Source organism: Macaca mulatta, chromosome 4 (assembly GCF_049350105.2).
Source record: "Macaca mulatta isolate MMU2019108-1 chromosome 4, T2T-MMU8v2.0, whole genome shotgun sequence".
NCBI classification, from domain to species: domain Eukaryota; kingdom Metazoa; phylum Chordata; class Mammalia; order Primates; family Cercopithecidae; genus Macaca; species Macaca mulatta.
This window is the reverse complement of record NC_133409.1, coordinates 8680512-8693164: the sequence shown is the minus strand read 5'-3', so window position 1 is coordinate 8693164 and position 12653 is coordinate 8680512. Positions and strand designations below refer to the sequence as shown.

The 12653-nt window shown below is 37.2% G+C and overlaps 1 protein-coding gene across 9 annotated transcripts in view; it reads left to right on the top strand.

Annotated features, from left to right (window-relative positions):
- Positions 1–12653, top strand: part of QKI (QKI, KH domain containing RNA binding) — a 165359-nt gene that overhangs the window by 39702 nt on the left and 113004 nt on the right. The gene's annotated exons all lie outside the window — the stretch shown is intronic.

Sequence of the window (12653 nt, the reverse complement as noted above, 5' to 3'; positions counted from 1 at the left end):
CAAGAAGCCACAGCTTGGGCCACAGCATTCTTTCTGTAAAATGAAGGTGTTGGACTACAAGGTTCCTTTCAGCTCTAAAATTTTTATTGAAACCACTGTTTGTAATCTGATTTCCCCCCGTCTTAGTCCATTGTTCAACTATTCTCTATAAACATCTTGCAAATAGCCTCCTTTTCCTATATCTGTTAATTTCTAAATAAATCCAGATTCTTTGCTTTTTGTTACAAAACCCTATGTGATACCGTCCATTCTATTTCTCTGACCTCATCTAAAATGATTTTCCCTCTTCTTTACCACACTGTAGTCACATTGGCCCTCTTTTGGCTTTTAGAGCAAGTCAAGTCTGTTCCCAGTCCTAGGGACCTTTATGTTAGCTGTGCTCTGATCTCTGGCTGGCTGCTTCTTGTCATTAAGAATTTAGCTCAAATGTCACTTCAGAGAGGCTTCCCCTGACCTTTTTATTTAAAAGCCATCTGTCTAGCTACTCACTGTTTCACATTGTCTTTTTTTTTTTTCTTTGCAATAGCACTTATAATCGGGCATTTCTCTGGTTTATTTTCTCTCTCTCTCTGTCTCCCCAGAAGAATGTAAGGTGTACATAAAACAAGAATCTTGTCTTTGTTATTCACTGCTGTATCCCTCGTAATATTGGCACATAATAGGTAACAATAGTTGTTGAATAAACCAAGAAAAGATGGTGGCTTTTTGCTAAATTTCAGAGGACTTTTATGAAAGCAGATGAAAAAAGGAGTTATTATAATGTCAGAAATACGATGTTGTGCTCTATGATGCATTGGTTATATGGACAGAACACTAGTCTCTAGATGAGAAATGTCTTAAGTTGAATTAATAGGAAAAAGCTTTGATACTTTGCGGTTACATTACAATTTGCAAAAATTGATCTATATAACCTTTTTTTTTTTAATTATTTATTCTGGTTTTATAGGTATTTGGTTGCAAATACACAAATAGTCTTGGATAATGTAGGAAAAGAGGAGTTGGTTGGAAGATTATTGAGTAACACAGAGGATTAAAGGAATAGCTGGAAAACAAAGTGCCATGTTAGGCTAGGAACGAGGGCATCTGAGAACTTGAGCAGCAGGAGTTTGTGGAGCTTCTCGGTTGAGAGCCTTGCTGACATAACTTGGCATCGGTGCCTCCCAGACTTTATCTTTAAAATTCTTAGAAGAGTGAATGTGTTCTGGGCCTTTCTGACTGGGGAAGTGAAGTTACCTACCATTACCTAGACACGACCACTGTGAGCCTACCCTGGGTATTAGGATTATTTGTAGAGATGGGAAATTGTGATTTGGGCAGCTGTTCCAATTGGGGTCTACTGCTGTTAGGTTTTTCACTATCCCAGAAAGGTTAGCAACTGTCTGTTTTGCTTATTTAAACCTTAAGGGATAATGTTTCTGCAGTGGGCATTAACATAGAATATGTAAGACCTTGATAGAGAATACAATGTTGATCTGTCTGGTTCCATCTCTTAAAAAAGGAAATCCTATTCAAGGAAGGGATAGTTATGCATTATTTAAAAGACATATGTTTCATATAGTCTTCTAAGTCAGGACTTGAGTCTAGAGGGCAACTCTTCACTATATTCCTTTCCTTCCTCCTCCAGTTGTGACTTCTTGCCACAGTGAACTACTGTTACTGACAGGTGTGTTGGAGCATGATATTTGTCTTGATCGGTGATTCTCAAAACACACTCCTTGGACCATAGTTTCTATGCTTTCTGGGAACTGTAAATATTCAAGCCCCTTTCCATACTTATTGAATCAGAAACTCTGGGGTAAGGGTGAGGCCTAGCAATCTGCCTGTTAAGCCCTGTAGATAATTCTGATGCTTGCTGAAGTGTGAGAATCACTCCTCTAAGTTTTTTGGGTTTTTTTTTTTTTTTGGAGCGGGGGCAGGGTCAGCCAGGCTGAGAGGTAGGTGATCATGTACCTGGTTATTTTGCCAAGCATCATCATTTCAGGAGGCCTGAAACGGTAAGTGGTGAAGTGATGAATTAAACAGTGTCACTGGTCTCGTGGAGTGGACATCTCAGTGGCAAAGACAAACAGTAAACAAATGAATCTATAGCTGTAATCAGTGTTATGGAGGAACATAAAGTGGGGTAGACAGATGAATAGTGACTGTGTATGGAAGGAGGTATTCATTTTTAAGGGTAATCAGGGAAGAAATCTCTTATAATATGATGGGAATGGAGAGACAGGAACAGAATGATGGGAGGAAGGCATGAAAACCATCTGGGAGAAAAACATTCCAGGCAGAGTGAACAGCAAGTACAGCTGACTCAGGCAGGAACGTGCTTGGGAAGTGTAAGACGTGAGGTTAGAGAGTTAGCAGAGGGGCAGTTCATGCCGTGGTCAAAAGTAGGAACTCAGAGTCAAGACTTCTAGCTAGTTTTGCTGCTTGTTTTGTGGCTTTGGTGTTACACTTGATCTTAACCAAAAGCCTGGGAAGTGATGTTGTTTTGTGACTTTTCATTCCTGGTGTTCAGTTTTCTCATTTCTGTAATGGAGATATTAAACTTCTCACAAGATAATGAAGACGAAAGAGTTAATATGAGTGAAGCACTTGGAAAATGTCTTTATGCTGTGTGTCACAAGAATGGAAGCTCTATCAGGGCAGGAATCTTTTTGTCTTTCAGTACCGTATTTCCAGTGCTTAGAATGTGTCTGGTAGATGGTGTATGCACAGTAAGTATTTGTGCATATTTGTATGAAACTCACTCAGATATTGTTCAACTTTTCTTTTTCTTTAAACCTGTTGTCTTTTGCATTTGCACATAGCACGTTACCTACAGAAGTCAGTGTTAAGTTAGAGATAGTGTTTTGAACTTAGCTGTGCAGAGCTCTGAAACTGATAGGAGAAGAAAGTCTCAGACTCAAGGTCTGAGAAATGAAGCAGTGCTGTAGTGCCCTATGCAACGTTTTTGAAGTTTGACCTCATGATGTAAGAATGAGAAGCTGATATGAATAGGCCACTGAAAATGTATTAAAATTTTTACAGAATTAATACTTATGAATAAAGCAGACTTCTGTTGCATCTCTACTGTGTACCAAGCACATTCTGGGTGAGAATATTTAATTCTTTTGAAAAAACTCTTTGATACAGTAAAGACAGTAGGTTTTTTAGTCAGATAAGCCTAGCTTTTGAATTCTGGCTTCTCCCCTTATAGGCTGTATTTGTCAACAATTGCCACAATAATGCTCCATGATAAAACACCCTAAAACTGGGTGGCTTAAAATAATAATCATTTATTTCTGTGCTCATGGGTCTGTATGTTGGCTGAGGGTATACTGATTAAGGTGGAGCCTAGCTTGATTGAGGCTAACTGTGGGTGGGTTTAGGTTTTCTCCATTTATGTTCCTGCTGGACCCAGGCTAAAGCGGGCAGTGGCTGCTTAGGGCATGCTGTTATGTCAGGCCACTGGAATGCAAGATCCAAGCCAAATTGCATAAGCATGTATAAGGCCTCTGCTCTTGTTCCTTTCCATTAGCCCAGTGATTCCCAGCTGGTGGCAGTTTTACCTATGGGGACATTTGGCAATGGCTAGAGATACTTTCAGTGTCTAAACTTGGGAGAGGGGGTACTATTGGCATCTAGTGGGTAGAGTCCAGGGATACTGTTAAACATCCTATAATGCACAGGACAGTCAGCCTCTGTGCACCTCCAGCCCCCCAACTAAGAATTACCTGACCCCAAATGTCAGTAGTGCTGACGTTGAGAAACCTCAAAGTCAGCACTACTGACATTCACTTCATTTACAGTGAGAAGGGGACTGAAATAAATATTTGCCGAACAATAAATGAGATGATCACATTGGCTTTGAGCGTATGGCTGCTTTTTAGAATCTGTTTGTCTATGAAGTTATAAGGTTCACTTCATAGGATTGTTTGGAGGAGTGAAGGTAGCAAATATGTGACACCTGATAGAGCAGGCACTCTGTGGTTTTTGTGATTACACGTAAGAAAAATAATCCTGTTCTTGAAGGAGCTCAGTCTTGTATGAAAGATAAAAGATTAAATTATTTAAGACTTTAAGTTTCTTGTGCATTCATAAAACTACAGACATGAAAGAGCATTGAAGTTATATTTAGACCATCAAACTGTTTATCTGGCTGGTCAAGTTTTCTTGTTTGAATCCATGGAAATGTTATAAATGATTATGAATAGAGTTAACTGATTTACATAAGTAAAAAGTGTTATATTTTGAATGAGCCAGTAATAATTTTGTCATTAAATTTGCCTAGTTATCAATTTCAAGTTGCTGGAAATTGTTCTATAGGATCTGCCAGAGTAGTAGATTTGATAAATATTGGCGAGGTCTAGCTGTTGACGATACTAGTCGTCCTGTTAAATGCATGAACAGTTTAGATTGGTAAACTGCTTCCTTTGGACATGATTTGATGATTAAATTGTAGTGAGACTTCTTGGAGTTATGTGAATATAGTTCTGATTTTCTGATGTTTTTAAAATGGGCTTTAATTTCGAATAATAGCTTTTGAAAGGCATCTCTTGGGTCTAGGCCATCATGAATACCCATATTGTCAAAGGTTTTGTAAGATAGACAATGTCTCTTCAAGGATTGTGTTTTCAGCCTGTAGGATCCCAGCCTGGTTGCTGTTGTGAGTAGTTTAGATTCATAATGTTATTCACAGTACACTCTTATAATAATATATGTTGATGATGGAACATGAGTTGTAAGTTCTCCTTCTGTTTCATTTTCCTGGGTTTGCAAATCAGCTTAGGCTAGTCATAGCTTCTGAGTTAGTTAGCATAGGGTTGTTATTTGTCACCAGTCTTGAGAAGCTGGTGTCAAATTGGGTGTTGAGCTGGCATTTGTTTTAGAGGGATTATGGGGAGAGGGGCCAATTCAGTAAGTTATCTTTCCTTAAAGGCTTTGTTCCTTTGACGAAGGATGAATCAAGAACCTCAGGAGTCTTGATGTACTCTACTTTCACTTTCATTCTTCTGAATAACAAATGATATTAAATCAAAATTTAATGATATTCAAAGTCTCCTTTTTCAGTACCCAGGTTAACACTTTATTTTTGCCTGAATATGATCATAATTTTATGAGTGAAAATAATCTTTAAAAGTAAGATCTGCATGTCTCTCTTTGATAGTTTGTACAGGAATCTATTTAAAGGTAGTTTTTCTCATTAGTATATATTTTTATTCAGTGGAGTTGTGAAGTGATTCAGATTACATATTAACCTGTTAAAGTTTTAATTTAGCAGTGTGATTTGATAATGTAGGGCATATCTTTACATTTTAGGTGGGGAAACTTACTGTTGATGTATAATTTCAACTAGATTGGTTTAGTAAAAGTCAATTTATGACTCTTCATTGTGTTTTGAAGTTTCCTCTTTATTTCACTCTGTAAGGGTATATTTAGGGCCTGTTGTGTACCAAATATTTCATAGGCTTTTTATGGTTTGGGATATACTACATTTCTTAGGATGTTAGTAAATAATTACAGAAAGGGTTACAAGACAGTCTGAAAACAATACATAGCTGATATTTTCCCAAAGTTTAACATTTCTTTAATAAGGCCTTTCCGAGTTTTAAAAATGCAGGCACTTTCTTTTGTAAGTAATATGTTTTAATATTTGATAGGAACTAGTGCTTAGAAGAACAAAAGAAAAGATGGGGTTATTAGGGAAGAATTATTCAGATTAGACAGAAACGTTTGTCTATGATTTATCTAAAGAGTTAGAATCTACTCTGTTAAAATTACTGCTACAAAGGACTTATGTATAATTTGATAATAATTTGATATCTACTCATAGATATTCAATCTCCATATCTCTGGGATTCTTGCTGAAATAGCCAAAGTATATAATATAGAAATCGAGGAGAAATCTGCTTCTCAGTGCTATGCATATTCCAGGAACATTGAACTATTTCTGATAAAGATTAAAGGAACGCTCAAGGTGATGGTCTCCTTTCATCACAATTTGAGAGAGCAGTGTCTCCGGGAGTAAAATGGCTAATAACAGAATCTTCCTCCTCCTAACCCCTCATATTGTCACACATGAAATGGGCTGTGAAGCAGTCAAAGGTTATACTGCTTGAACTCTTCCACGCATTTCAGTTCCTGTTTATAAGTAGGTGACCTAAATTTATTTTCTAAGTTAATGAGATTATGTTTTCTTTTGATTTCAATTTGGGCAGAAAAGTACCTGAGTTTTTGAGATCACTTGCCTTTACTTTAGGGATGTTGAGGTTGAGCTTTTCAGCTACTAGCTTTTGAGCTAAATTCAGTTAATCATTTCATTGGGAAAAAATACATATATATTTAAGTGATTTTTGTTTTGTTTTATCTTAGAGACAAGGTCTCACTGTGTTGCCCAGGCTGGTCTTGAACTCCTGGGCTCAAGCAGTCTTCCTGCCTCAGCCTCCCAAAGTGCTGGGATTACAGGTGGGAGCCATCACGCCCAGCCAGAAAACATATTTTATATCTTAACCCAGGATTTACAACAAGGTAGCTTCCAAATAAATTGGGGATTTCTTGAAATCTTGTTTTGTCTACCATAGAACACTGCTTTTCCCAAGTCCAAAATCAGTGTCATCAATAAGCAGCCTGTCCGTCATAAACTTGAGCATCTCCTTGTTTCATATTGTTAAATATTTTCTTTATTATCTGGTAGGGAATTGATTGACTTTGAAAACTTCAATGCTGTATTGTTTGAGGTTATAGAACAATGATTGTTTTGATAGTTTCTTTCCTTTGTACTTTTAAGATAGTATATAAGTAGTATAAATTTGCCATGTTAAGGACAGATTAAAACAAACCTCTTAAAATTTGAAAAGTAATTAGAACTTGAACACTAAAAATGATATCTGAATATAAAACAGCAAAATCTTAGTATCATTTCTTCATCCTAGAAATGTTAGTATGTGTTCCATGCTAGGTAACAGGGCACAGGAATATGAAAAGACATAATTGCTCTCATGGTACTGATATAGCCACAATCCAGGTATGGAATAATGAGAGCTTGAACTCAGGCAGTGGCAGTTGAAATGAAGAGCACAGATTAAATAGGGAGAATCTTAAGATTTCTTTATCTTTCACATGTGAAGGCTAAGAATGAGGGAAGGGCCTTGCTGATATTGCCATTCATTGAGAATAAAGATATATGTGATGATTGTTAAAGTGGTGACAATCAGCAAAAGATATGAAAATATTGAGAAACCAAGATGTGATGATCTGAAATGATATAGTAATGATATGTTTGGTATGTATGTAGTTGGGGAAGAAATTATAAAAACACAACTGGACTAATTCTGAAAGTAAACTTGGATTTGAATAGAGGTTCTGTAAACTGAGTACTAGACATTTTGAAAGATTAACAACAATGAGAAAACTAACCATGAATTTTTGTTGTTATCAGGGTATATGTTAAGGTCTTTAGAAGAGAGGCTGTATTAAGTGTCTGAACTCTAGAAGAATCAATCTAGGTGTTCTAGGATTTGGGCTACTGATGTTACCTCTCATGTATTAGATGTAGGTGGTAGTGGTAAGCACTGTACAGTGTTGTTTTGAGGATTAAGTGACTTAATGCATGTAGAATACCCAGGCCAGAAGTTGGCTCATACTTCAACACTCAAAACATACTGCAGCATACTCAACGCCTAAGAAATGTTGAATGACGTAGTCCTTGCACTCGTGATACTCCCATTTGACACCAGCAGCAAAGGGGAAAAATTAATAACCAGTTAAAACCAAAATTTGAAATCTGTGGTATGCTCATTTGGATATCCTAAATTACAGTGTATCATTCTTTGAGTACTGATATAACTGGATAATAAGCTGAAACCATTCAAAACAAATTCAGGTGAAGAAGACAGATTATCACTCCAGATGTTAAGTAACAATTAGAAAAAAGATTATTTAACCAATTAATAACAATATGAAGGCAATACAAGTCAACAAGTGTTTTATGACAAGAGCAGAAGACAGTATTTGTGAGAATATGAGGTCCAATGCACAAGGCCTTTTAAAAGATACCAAACTACTTTTCAAGCTTTATTTGCTGCTACCCATGTTTCCCAGCCACCTAAGCAATTCACTCTTCTGTAAAAATGGCAGGTACTTTTTAATTTTTTTTCTCTGTGACACCTCTTTCTTATTTCTTCCTTCCCACCAAACATGCCCAGCTCTCCCTCATCCCACAGTATTGAGCTCTAGTGCTCCTTTTGCTATGTGTGTGTGCTTTGACTCCTACAGACAGTTGGTTCCCCTTAGAACACTTTGTACCCACCTTTTAAACTCTTATCACATGGTATGCAGTGATCTGCATGACTCTTGCATGTCATTCCTAAAGTCAGAAACTCACTGTTAGTGTTTTATTTTTTTTAAATCTATGATATCTCACACAATACATAGTCCGTAGAAGAAACTGTGTAGTGAAATTACATAGTGAGTTTTCATTCTCACAGTAAAAATTTCCTGGGATTTTTTTTTTTTTTAATGGGTGGGAAACTACCTGGAAATAGTGGGTGCCAGAGGCTTAAACAGAAGGAATGAAATAATAAAGATCAGAGCAGAAATAAATGAAATAGAGGCCAGGAATACAACTGAAAAGGTCAACAAAACTGAGAGTTGGTTTTTGAAAAGGTAAACAAAATTGCCACACCTTTAGCTGGACTAACCCAAGAGAAAAAAAGTCAAAATAAATGAAGGAGGAGACATTACAACTGATACCATAGAAATAATAAGATCATAAAAGACTACTGTGCATAAATACATGCCAAAAAATTGAGTAAACTAGAAGAAATGGATAAATTCCTAAAACATACAACCTATCAGGACCACATGATGAAGGAACAGAAAATCTGCACAGCCCCATAATGAGTAAGGAGATTGAATCATTAAGTGAAAACCTCCCAACAAATAAAAGCCCAAGAGCTGATGGCTTCACTGTCAAATTCCTCCGAACATTTCAAGACGAATTACCACCAATGCTTCTCAAACTGAGCAGGAGAGAACACTTCCCAGATTCATTTTATGAGGCCAGCATTGCCGTTAACCAAAGCCAGATAAGGACATTATAAGAAAATAAAGTTATAGGCCAGTATCCTTGATGAAAAGATGCAAAAATCCTCAACAAAATACTAGCAAACTGAATTGAATAGCACATTAAAAGGAGCATACACCATGATCAAGTGAGATTTTCCCCGAGTGTAAAAATGGTTCAACATATGCGAATCATTAACTGAGCTACACCAAATTAACAGAATGAAAGATAAAACCCATAAGATCATCTTAAAAGATGCAGAAAAGGCATTTGACAAAATGTAACATCCTTTCACGATAAACCAAATAAGGTGTAGAAGCACTATGCCTCAACATAATAAAGGCTATGTGTGACAAGCCCACAGCTAACATCGTACTTAATGGTGAAAAGCTGAAAGCTTTTCCTCTAAGATCAGGAAGCAGACATGGATGCCCACCCTTGCCTCTTCCATTAAATATAGTAAGTTGCTAGCCAGAGCAGTTAGGCCAAGGGCAAAAAAATAAAGGCAGCTAGGAGTGGTGGCTCATGCCTCTGATTCCCAGCACTTTGGGAGGCTGAGGTGGGCGGATCACTTGAGGTCAAGAGTTGGATACCAGCCTGGCCAACATGAAACCCTGTCTCTACAAAAAAATACAAAAATTAGCCGGGCATGGTGATGCATGCCTGTAATCCCGGCTTACTCAGCAGGCTGAGGCAGGAGAATCACTTGAGTCCAAGAGGTGGAGGTTGCAGTGAGCTGAGATTGCACCATTGCACTCCAGCCAGGGCAACAGAGAAAGACTGTCTCAAAAAAAAAAAGTAAAAGACACCTAAATCATAAAGGAAGGAGTAAAATTATCTCTGTTTGCAATGGCATAATCTTGTATATAGAAAAACCCAAGACACCATCAAAAAAATCTGTTCAATTAGTAAAGTTCTGGGATATAAAAATCAACATGCAAAAATCAGTCTTCTGTCTATACAGTAACAACAAACTATTCAAAAAAGAGATTAAGAGGTCAGGTATGGTGGTTCATGCCTGTAATCCCAGAACTTTGGGAGGCCGAAGCGGGAGAATCACCTGAGGTCAGGAGTTTGAGACCAGCCTGGCCAACATGGTGAAACCCCGTCTCTACAAAAAATACAAAAAAGTCAACTGGGTGTGGTGGCCCAGGCCTGTAATACCAGCTACTTGGAAGGCTGAGGCAGGAGAATCACTGGAGCCTGGGTGACGGTTGGTGCAGTGAGCTGAGATCGTGTCACTGCACTCCAGCCTGGGTGACAAGAGCGAAACTGCATCTCAAAAAAAAAAAAAAAAAAATTGGCACTCTCATTTACAGTAGCATCAGAAAGAGTAATATAATTAGAAATAGGCCAAGCGCGGTGGCTCACGCCTATAATCCCAGCACTTTGGGAGGCCAAGGCGGGCGGATCATGAGGTCAGGAGATCAAGACCATCCTGGCTAACACGGTGAAACTCCGTCTCTACTGAAAATACGAAAAATTAGCCGGGCGTGGTTGTGGGTGCCTGTAGTCCCAGCTACTCTGGAGGCTGAGGCAGGAGAATGGCGGGAACTGGGGAGGTGGAGCTTGCAGTGAGCTGAGGTTGCGCCACTGCACTCCAATGTGGGCCACAGAGCGAGACTGTGTCTCAAAAAAAAAAAAAAAGAATAATATAATTAGAAATAATACCAAGGAGGTAAAAAATGTCTGCTCACTGAAAACTATAACACTAATCAAATAAATTAAAGATTCAAATAAATGGAAAAATATTCCATGTTCATGGATTGGAAGATTATTGTTAAAATTTCCATACTTCCCAAAGCAATCTATAGATTCAATACAATTCCTGTCAAAATTCCAATGACATTTTTCATAGAAATAGGAAAAAAAAATCCTAAAATGCATGTGGAACCACAAAAAACACCTAACACCAAAACAATCTTGAGAAAGAACAAAGCTGAGGCATTGCAGTTCCTGATTTCAAATTCTATTCAAAACAATTTGCTTCTGGCATGAAAAGAGACACACAGCCCAGTGAAACAGAACAGAATCTCAGAAATAAATCTATGAATGTATGGTCAACTAATCTTTGACAAGGGTACCAGGACTACACAATGGAGAAAGAATCGTCTCTTAAACAATTGGTGCTGGGAAAACTGGATATTCACATTCCAAAGATGAAAGTGGACCCTTATCTTACACCATACGTAAAAATTTAGTCAAAATGGATTAAAGACCTAAATGAATTTCCTGAAACTGTAAAACGTAGGAAAAAAACACTGAAATATAAAGGTATTTGATACTGGTCTTGGTAATAATTTTTCTAGATATTACACCCATAAAACACAAGCAACAAAAGCAAAAATAAACAGGACTACATCAAATTAACATGCTTCTGCACAGCAAAGAAACAATCAACAAAATGAAAAGGCAACCTACAGAATGGGAGGAAGTATCTGCAAACCTTATATCTGATAAGGGTTTAATATCCAAAAGATATCAGAATATTAACTCAGCCCAAAACAGCAAAACAAACAAAAAAATCACATAACCCAATTTAAAAATAGGCAACTTGAATAGACATTTTTTCAAAAGAAAATATACAGATGTCCAAAAGGCTTATGAAAAGGTGCTTAACATGACACACACACACGCGTGCATGTGCATGTCTGAGCGCAGTAGCTGTGTGGGTGATGTGTTAATCAGCTTGATTCTGGTAACCATTTCACAATGTATACCCAAATTAAATCATCACAAGTTAAACCTTGTTCATTATATCTCAATAAAGCTGGAGGGAGGGATTCAGTCACTGAATTGTAACTTGTATGCAGCACTGGAACTCATACGTTTAGAAATTTCTCATATAATAAGCCTGACTGGCTGTTCTCAGGATAAATCCCAAAGGACAAAGTCAGTAATAAAAACAAAACAGTTGTTATTTCCACTTTCTATTTCAGCATGGAAGTATGCAGTTTTAAATTTTTGTTTTGTTTTTACAGAGCCTTGTAAGAAAACTTTTTTACACAGCACTTGTACATAACATGTGCCATGAACAAAAATGTTTATAAAGGCCCAATATGTGAAAGGTTTTGCCAGATGTTTCCTGTAATGTTAATTATGTTTTATAAATTAGCTATTTCTCCAGCAGATGTATTTGGCCACTTATTAATTTATAAGAATTAATATGAAGGTAGCAAGGCATAAGATGCTCATTTTCCCTCAAAACACAAGACACTTTGATCTATAGTCTCCAACTTACAATGGTCTGACTTAGGATTGTTTACAGTGGTTCGAAAGTGATATGTTTTCAGTATGCATCTCAATTTATGGTGGGGCCATCTCCAGATAAAACCATTGGAATTGAAAATATCATAAATTTAAAACTGCACTTTCAACTCAATGGTGGGTTTATTGGGACTTAACTCCATTGTAAGTCAAGGAGCATCTGTATTCATTCTGTATTTTTAATTAAAAACAGTTGTGCTGTTAATATATAGCCACAACTCTTCTCTCGTCTCACATACTTGTATAAGATAGGTCCACTAGTGTTGACTAGATTGGGTGTGGTCCATTTTTTGTCTTCTGCTAAGTGAAAGACTTTAACAAATACACATATACGTTTCTGTGACTGTAT